The sequence below is a fragment of the Austrofundulus limnaeus genome, unplaced genomic scaffold (genome assembly GCF_001266775.1).
Source record: "Austrofundulus limnaeus strain Quisiro unplaced genomic scaffold, Austrofundulus_limnaeus-1.0 Scaffold2, whole genome shotgun sequence".
In the NCBI taxonomy this organism is placed as follows: domain Eukaryota; kingdom Metazoa; phylum Chordata; class Actinopteri; order Cyprinodontiformes; family Rivulidae; genus Austrofundulus; species Austrofundulus limnaeus.
Genome location: NW_013952404.1, coordinates 4,033,400 through 4,041,092, shown reverse-complemented (window position 1 = coordinate 4,041,092; position 7,693 = coordinate 4,033,400).

Here is a 7,693-nt window from a genome sequence, read left to right as displayed (position 1 = left end):
CAGTTAGATTTCACTTTCAGTTTCACCCGAGAGCCTGCAGGAGTCATTGGCGGGGTGTGTGGGGAGGGGGTGCTCTGTCATGAAGTTCGGCTTAAAGACACGTCCCAGAGGTGTTTCTGGTCCCCACCTGTCGTTTTGCTCCTGAGCGTGTCTTCCTAAAAATGCTGCAGGATTTCTCAAACATGCATGAATGAGTCAGAGCAAGGCTTTGGGCATGTTTTTTATGAGAGTATAACATTATAACATGATATAAAACTCAAAAACGTTGATTTTACATGATATTGCTCCTTTAATTTTCATCATCACAAAAGTCAAATTCCTCTTTTCGCCGCACTTATTTTGGCCCCAGCTTTGTCTTAGCTTGTCCTCTTTTTCTCCTCCACACCTCTCACAGCTCTCCTTCTAACTCATCATATTCCTCATTCCTCCCACCTCCACTTCTCCATCTTCATCCCTTCCTCCAGCTTGATTCTTTTCATCAGCAACACATTCATATTCCTCTCTCCCCATCCTTCCCYGTCTCCACTGCTCTTCCCATGATTACCAAATGAATTAGTCACCCCCCCTTTCCCCCTGCACCTTGGCAGATGCACATCTCTGCAAAATCTCATGCTAATTCCATTAATATTCATTAAAAATTAAGCTTAATTGCATGTCTTTAGGAGAGAACCCCGTCCTCCCGCAGCACATGCTATTTCACCTTAGCTGTACCTTGAACACAGAGCGTCCACCTTGTGCCACGTTACATTAAGGGCAGAGAGCCTCTGCTGTTTGTGTGGGGAAATATACACATTTTTAAATACACATGCATAATTAAATGTGCAGGGTCAAGTCTTTGGAACAAGACACTGTTTAAAAAGCRATGCACTTTGTTTCTGCCAGCCTATTTTTGAGACAATGCTCCAATTTCTGCCAGTAATTAAAAATAAAGAGATATTTTTTTAATCAAACTTGAATTTGGCTGAGCTGTTAAAGAGGGAAATGTGTAAAAAGATTGTACTAAAAACACATAATAGATATACAAAAAGCTTGAGAGAGAAGGCGGGGGAGCGGGGCATCCATATGCATCACCCCACGTTTTACATACGTGCTCATCGGCACGTCTGGATGTGCGCACACACAGACGAAGCCTAATTAAAACAGCAGTCAGGATGTGAGGAAAGCAGGTTTGAACTCTTTTGTTATTACAGAAAAATCAGAGACTTTTGAACACAAGTGCATCTTTCTTTTCTACTTTATTTTATGTTTCGAACATTTCGAAAGCATTTGCCCCTGTTCCTCAATGTAACTGAGAAAGGTGACCATTAGAATGGAAATGTGCATGAAAGGACGCCTGTATGTGTATATAACACTGAGCAGTCGGTGTGTATGTGTGTGTGTGTGTGTGTTTCCAGCCTATCTTAATAGGTCCATTTGTAGCAGGGCCTGTTCTAGTGCTGTGTCCTTCAGATTGGATTCTATCTCAGCAATCCCCCTGACCTTTAGCACAAAGAGACTACAAGAAAGGACCAGAGCTCTGCCACAGGATACACACACACACACACACACACCATTTGTGTGCACGCATGGCCAAAAGTAAGCCTTCATTGCAGCCAATATATAAAAAAAAGAAAAACACACACACACACCCTCCGATCCAGCCACACACCAATTTGTGTGCAGGCCTTCCCTCAGGGATGATGTCAGATGGAGCTAATAGTGTTAGCTGCAGATGCCACTGCCAGGCCTTTTGTTTTTATTCTTCAACGCAAGCAAATCAAATAAAAAGGCAGCCTTTGTGCTTCACTCACTTCACACACACACTTTGAAAGTCTCTGTCACCACCGAAGCGTCCGCTCATTCACTTAAACAGCATTTGGCACAACGTTAAAGAGGACATTCACCCAAAACGGGARTACACCCACATGACTTCTGTACTGAGGCGCGACAGCAATGTGTTGGCATGCTCGACTTTGACCGTGACTTTTTTTTTGGTACTTTTTCTTTCAGGAACAAATGTAGCGGCATTTCCTAACAAATGGCAGCTAAATGAGGCCCCTAGGGTGCTGCGCCGCTAACTACCCCCCCACCCCACCCCACACACACTTTTTTTCCTGAGCCATTATGATTGTCCTAACAGTTCCAAAAACACCTCTCTCATTCTTGTTCATTTGCATTTGAATTGCTACTCCGCTGCACAAAAACAAACATAAATCAAAAAAGGGAAAAAAGAGATGAGAAAAAAAAACTGTGGCGGATTCTGGCCGAGCAATTAGCGAGTGTCAGTCAATGTAAAGGTAAAAAAAAAAAAAAAACACTAAAATGAAAACATCATCTCGCACACACACAGACACACAATCAGGTAGCCATGCAGAATAAAAAAACAAACTGACATACTGTATACAGTTTGTGTACAAATACGTTTCTTTTTCTTTTTCGGTTTCGTCGTTCAGTTTTGGTCGAGAAAAAAACTCATCAAGCTTAAGTGCTCGTCTGCAGCGGCCAATCAGAGCGGAGCAGACGTAGGGTTGCCGTGGCGATACGCAGGGACATTTAGAGGACTCCGATAAACTCTGCCATTTAAAAGGTTATGACAATTAACGCGGCTCTCCACAAATTACCACTGCCAGACCTTTACCCACGGACGTCTCTCTCCCTCTTATCACCTCGCACCCAGCCTCGCTCCGTCTCTCTGCCTCCTCCTCGCTATCTCGCCACATGCCCTCCATTCTCACAGCCTCTCCTTCCTCGCCCCCTACGCCTCCTTCCCTCCGTCCACCCGCCTTCCAAGCCCGCAGCACTTTTATTATCCCTTTAATTAACAGACTTCTTCACTTAATATTCAAATGCTGACCAATTATGACATTGAACTTTGGGTGTGCCACCCACACACGCACAATCCGTGCCCTCAGCACGCACACACCTTTGTTTCAACCCACACAAAGTCCTGTCGACTGTCTCCTCACACACGCTTCTTCCTGTTTCTCATTTCCTCTGTTTTGTCTCCTCAGCCTCCCCGCCATCGCCAAGGTGGGCTCCCATTTCCGTGTGATTGAAAGCGTGTGTGCGTGAGGAGGCAGCGGCCGTGGTGGCTGAGGCAGCAAAGCAAGTGCGCGGCGGAGGGGTAATAAAGCCAGCGGGGTGGGCCGTGGAAAGGCGCGATGGCCTTTTAATTAACCTGGTGTGATTAAAAGCGGGGGTTGTGGAGGGTGAGGAAAAGGGCCTGCTGCTGCAGCTGGCTGGGGGCTGAGAGGTGACAGACAGGAAATAGGAAATAAAACTGGAAATAATGAACGTTGCAGAAGCCAACTCATGTGCCTGGGTGTGGGGATCCTATAGCTTTATAAACCTTTATTAGTAGAAGAGTTAAACAAGAATTATAAAGTGTAAAAAAACAGTTTAATTCAATGGTATTATTCATTTTATTCCTGGTGGTGCTGCTATAGGACAAGGATTGTGTCTTTCTGGTCTGTGGTCAATACAATAAATATTTTCATTCTCTGACAAAAAAATAAAATCTGATTCCTTAAAGGGATAATATGTAAAATCAACTTTTTTCAGCTTTATATTATGTTATCCCCTCATCAAAAACATACACAGAGTCTAGCTTTGACTCATTCATGCATGTTTGAGAAATCCTGTACTGTCCAGAGGCAGCCATGCAGGGATGAGAAAACTGTCCCAAATGTCAATGTAAACTTGTGCATTGATAGAAGAATTAACCACAGTCATCTCCCCAGTGCCTTTGCCTGACATGCAGCCTCATGTCATCAAGGACTGTGGAAATTTGGTTGTTTTCTTCAGGCAGTTCTCTTCATAAATCTCAGTGGAACGGCACCAAACAAAAGTTCCAGCATCATCACCTTGTCCAATGCAGATTCTTGACTCATCACTGAAGATAACTTTCATCCAGTCATCTACAGTCCATGATTGCCTCTCCTTAGCCCATTGCAGTCTTGTTCTTTTTTGTTTAGGTGTCAATGATGGTTTTCTTTTGGCTTTCCTGTATTGAAATCCCATTTCCTTTAGGCAATTTCTTAAGGTTCAATCACATACATTGGCTCCAGCTTCCTCCCATTTATGCTTCATCTGTTTAGTTGTACTTTTTCAGTTTTCAAGACAAATGGCCTTAAGTTGTTTGTTTTGACACTTTGATGTCTTTCTTGGTCTACCAGTACACTTGGCTTTAACAACCATTCCATGCTGTTTGTATTTGGTCCATATCTTGGATACAGCTGACTGATCAGCCCACGTCTTTAGCAACTATGTGTGAAGAGTTACCTTCTTCAATAAGTTTCACAATCCTCTCTTTTGTTTCAAAGACATTTCTCTTGTTGGAGCCATGGTTCTTGCCACTCCACTTGGTCCAGCAGCCCTCCAAGGTGTCATGACTGCAGGTGTTTTTAACTGCAGACTAACGAGCAGATCCAATCTGAGGCAGGTGTCCATTTAGGGAAAGGAAATTGACTGGGTGTGTCCTTATTTTCTACCTCCAATTTGAGTGATTCCATACTTTTTCCTCAGAATTGAGTGATTCCATATTTTCCCCGTGCTTGGTCAATAAAAGCAACATTCACTGACTTCCACAATGTTTTCTCTTCATTTATTTGAGTGTTCCTAAAAAGCCAACAAGTAGCACTTTGGAGTGACCTTATTATTGTACCATGTTTTTGATCTGAGTTTGTTTTACAGAATGAAATGTCTGAATGAGTGCTCATCCAAGACTGGTGATTCCATACTTTTTGCCAGGGGTTGTAAAAGAAGTGGAACTGCAATGCTTTGGTCTGAGTTCCTCCTTATTGTAATTCCACAAACCCCTCTTTCACAGCTTTACTGAGGTGCGTCTCCAGCTTCCATTCTGGTTTGATAGAGGGTTTTAGGGCTATATAACTGCGCAGAAACGTTTTATTTGCAAATTAATAAAAGATGTCAACAATGGAAGACTTGTCCATCCAGTCTTACATGTTCGAGCCAGAGTCTGAACAAGAGCAAAAAGAAAATAAAGACCACCAGATTGTAGCTGGGAAGTTCAGACCTTGTTTAACAGTTTTGTTGCAATTAATTTGATGCAGTAGTTTAGAAAATGCAATAAAAAGCTAAACCTGAATAGGTTGAAAACAGAATATAAAGATATCTACGCAGCACCAGGAAACTAAATTAAACTTTTCTGCACTCCTAGAGACTCCAAGTACACACAACATAATGTTTTAATGACTAAAAAAGTGGATTTTACATGAAATGTTCCCTTTAAAAATATGACAGCAGAATTCATAATGATGCATTAAAAGGTTAGATAGTTTCCAGTTAAAAACCAAGAAAGCAGCTGTAGGTTTTCAAGCTAAACCAAGCAGAAAGCATTTTGAAGAGGCTTTTCAAGGAGTTTTACATACAAAAATGCAACAAAAATTACTTAAATTTAAAATCTTGACCTGCCAGCTTCAAAGAATGCCCTGCTGTCTGCTGACCCAAGTGGAAACTGTGCATGTTGCAGCATCTGACCCCAGTGAATCAGATTCTGTCCATGTAGTTCCCTGTAAAGTGAGCATGTCTCCTCCAATCAGCACAGAGTTCATCTACCCTAAAGCACCGGTCCCCAGAGCCTGCTCTCAGACAGGAAGAGGAAATAGTAAAAGTCAATAGAGGAAACGGGATCAGTTTCACACCGAAGAGTGGAGAGGTACGATTTAGTATGAGGAGTGAATCTCATGAGGATTCACTTCCTTTTCTCAAAGGCAGGCAGTCAAATTCAAACACCTCCGCTCACTCCAACAGTCCATAATATATATATATATATATCTACACTGTGGCGTTTAAATAACACTAAAACAAGGCACAGCTAAATTCTGTTAAATGTTATTACTCTATAAACATCAGTTTAACACACCGTTTCTTGGTGAAAATTAAATGGAGTGTGCTCCAAGGAAAAGCTGATCAAAGGCAGAAACATGTTCTCACAACATTATGAGTTTAGGTCTGGCAGTGGGCCAGTGTTGCTTTCTACCTTCCAGCCTCACTCTGTTCTGTCACAGTCGGCCGTATACCTCCTCATAAAGCAAATACACCATAAAATACTATCTCTAAATTCTTGCAATTATAGCTCTTTTTATTCTAGCTTTTATGAGAGATCTAGAAAGTCACACAAAATCATGGACTCCATCTGCTACACATCAAGTGTTATATAAAGAGTAATAGATTTTATTGTTACGACTGATTTACTGTAACTAAAAATAATCTAAAGCAAAATGGCCATGATGTTTTCAGAGTATCTTTACCATTTTATCAAGATGAGATATACACATTCACTTATAAATGTGTCCATTATTTTTTATTTTTCAGCAGTGGAAAATAACCTGTTCATAAAAAAAATAAACGTGTAAGTCAGAAAACYGGTCATCAGTTCAAAAATTTGTTTTTCTCAACGATAAAAGTTATTTCATATCTACCAGAAAACCATCCACCTCTTTGAAAGTGTCTCTCTCAAAGTGATGTTACATATATTTTTTTTCTCTCTATGAGCGTTGATGACTTAAAAAATGTCTTCTCAGCCTGCTTTGCTCCTCGCAATCAGATGAGGTCAAAGCAGTGCAACAGAGTCAAAGAAAAGCTGGATTTCCACTTCGTTTCGTTACAAAAAAAACGCTAATAGCGGTTGTTGCAGAGCAAATTCTGTGTCAAAGGCAGCTGGAATGGTTCCATCAACCGGAGGATGTCCTCTGGCTAGGGTTAATGGGAGTGGAGTAGGGGAAAAGAAACTGCTGAGAGTGCTGGAAGAACAAAATAAAGAACTTTTCAGCTTGGATTTCTCAGAGTAATGCAGGGTCAAAAAACAGGGGTCAAAACCACAACCGCGCTGTAATCTGGCATGCGCTTGCAATTGTGTGTGCGTGTGTGCGTGTAATCCGTTCTGCGCGGCTCACATCATGTTTCATTTCAGCCCAGAATTACAGACAAAGGTCACTGTTTGACCTTTTCACAGCTCGGAATTGCCGCACCACACTTGCCTGATTAGTGCGAGCGCAGACACAAGCAGAGGCGCACGCTCGCCAAACGGAATGAGATGGACACACTCGCTTAGAGCAGAAAAATGAAAGCAATACTGCAGGAAAACTCAAAGCATAACAAAATCATCTTTTTCTAATCTTTCTCAACTCTTGTGTGCGAGTTCAATTTCCAAACATGTTTACTTCTCAGATCTAAAAATCAAAAACAGGGACAGAGTTCCTTTGTTATTTAAATTGCCGCTTGATATTTTCTGGTCTTTATTTCCCTTTCTAAGTTCCTCAAACAATGGACATTTTACAATCAATGGACAATTAACTTAGGCTTACTGCCACTGTGCAGCTGTGGGTTTTTTTATCGTGTGTAAAATGTCATGGTTTTAATGATCAATAATGTGCATTTTCAGTAATTACATAAAAACTGGAATAAAACCTCAGACCTGAATTTGACAGGAAAGCATCCACAGCAAACTGCCTCGATTTCTAAGAGTTGTGCCTCTTAGTAAACTTATTTTGTCCATCACAGTGTGCATGTCAAGCCTGTTAAGTTTCATATAAAGTGGACCCAGACTCAGGGTGACCCGGACCTCAAATTATACACAGCGGGTAAAATAAGTATTTAACACGTCACCATTTTTCTCAGTAAATATATTACTAGAGGTGCTAATGACATGAAATTTTCACCAGATGTTGGTAACAACCCAAATGATCCATAC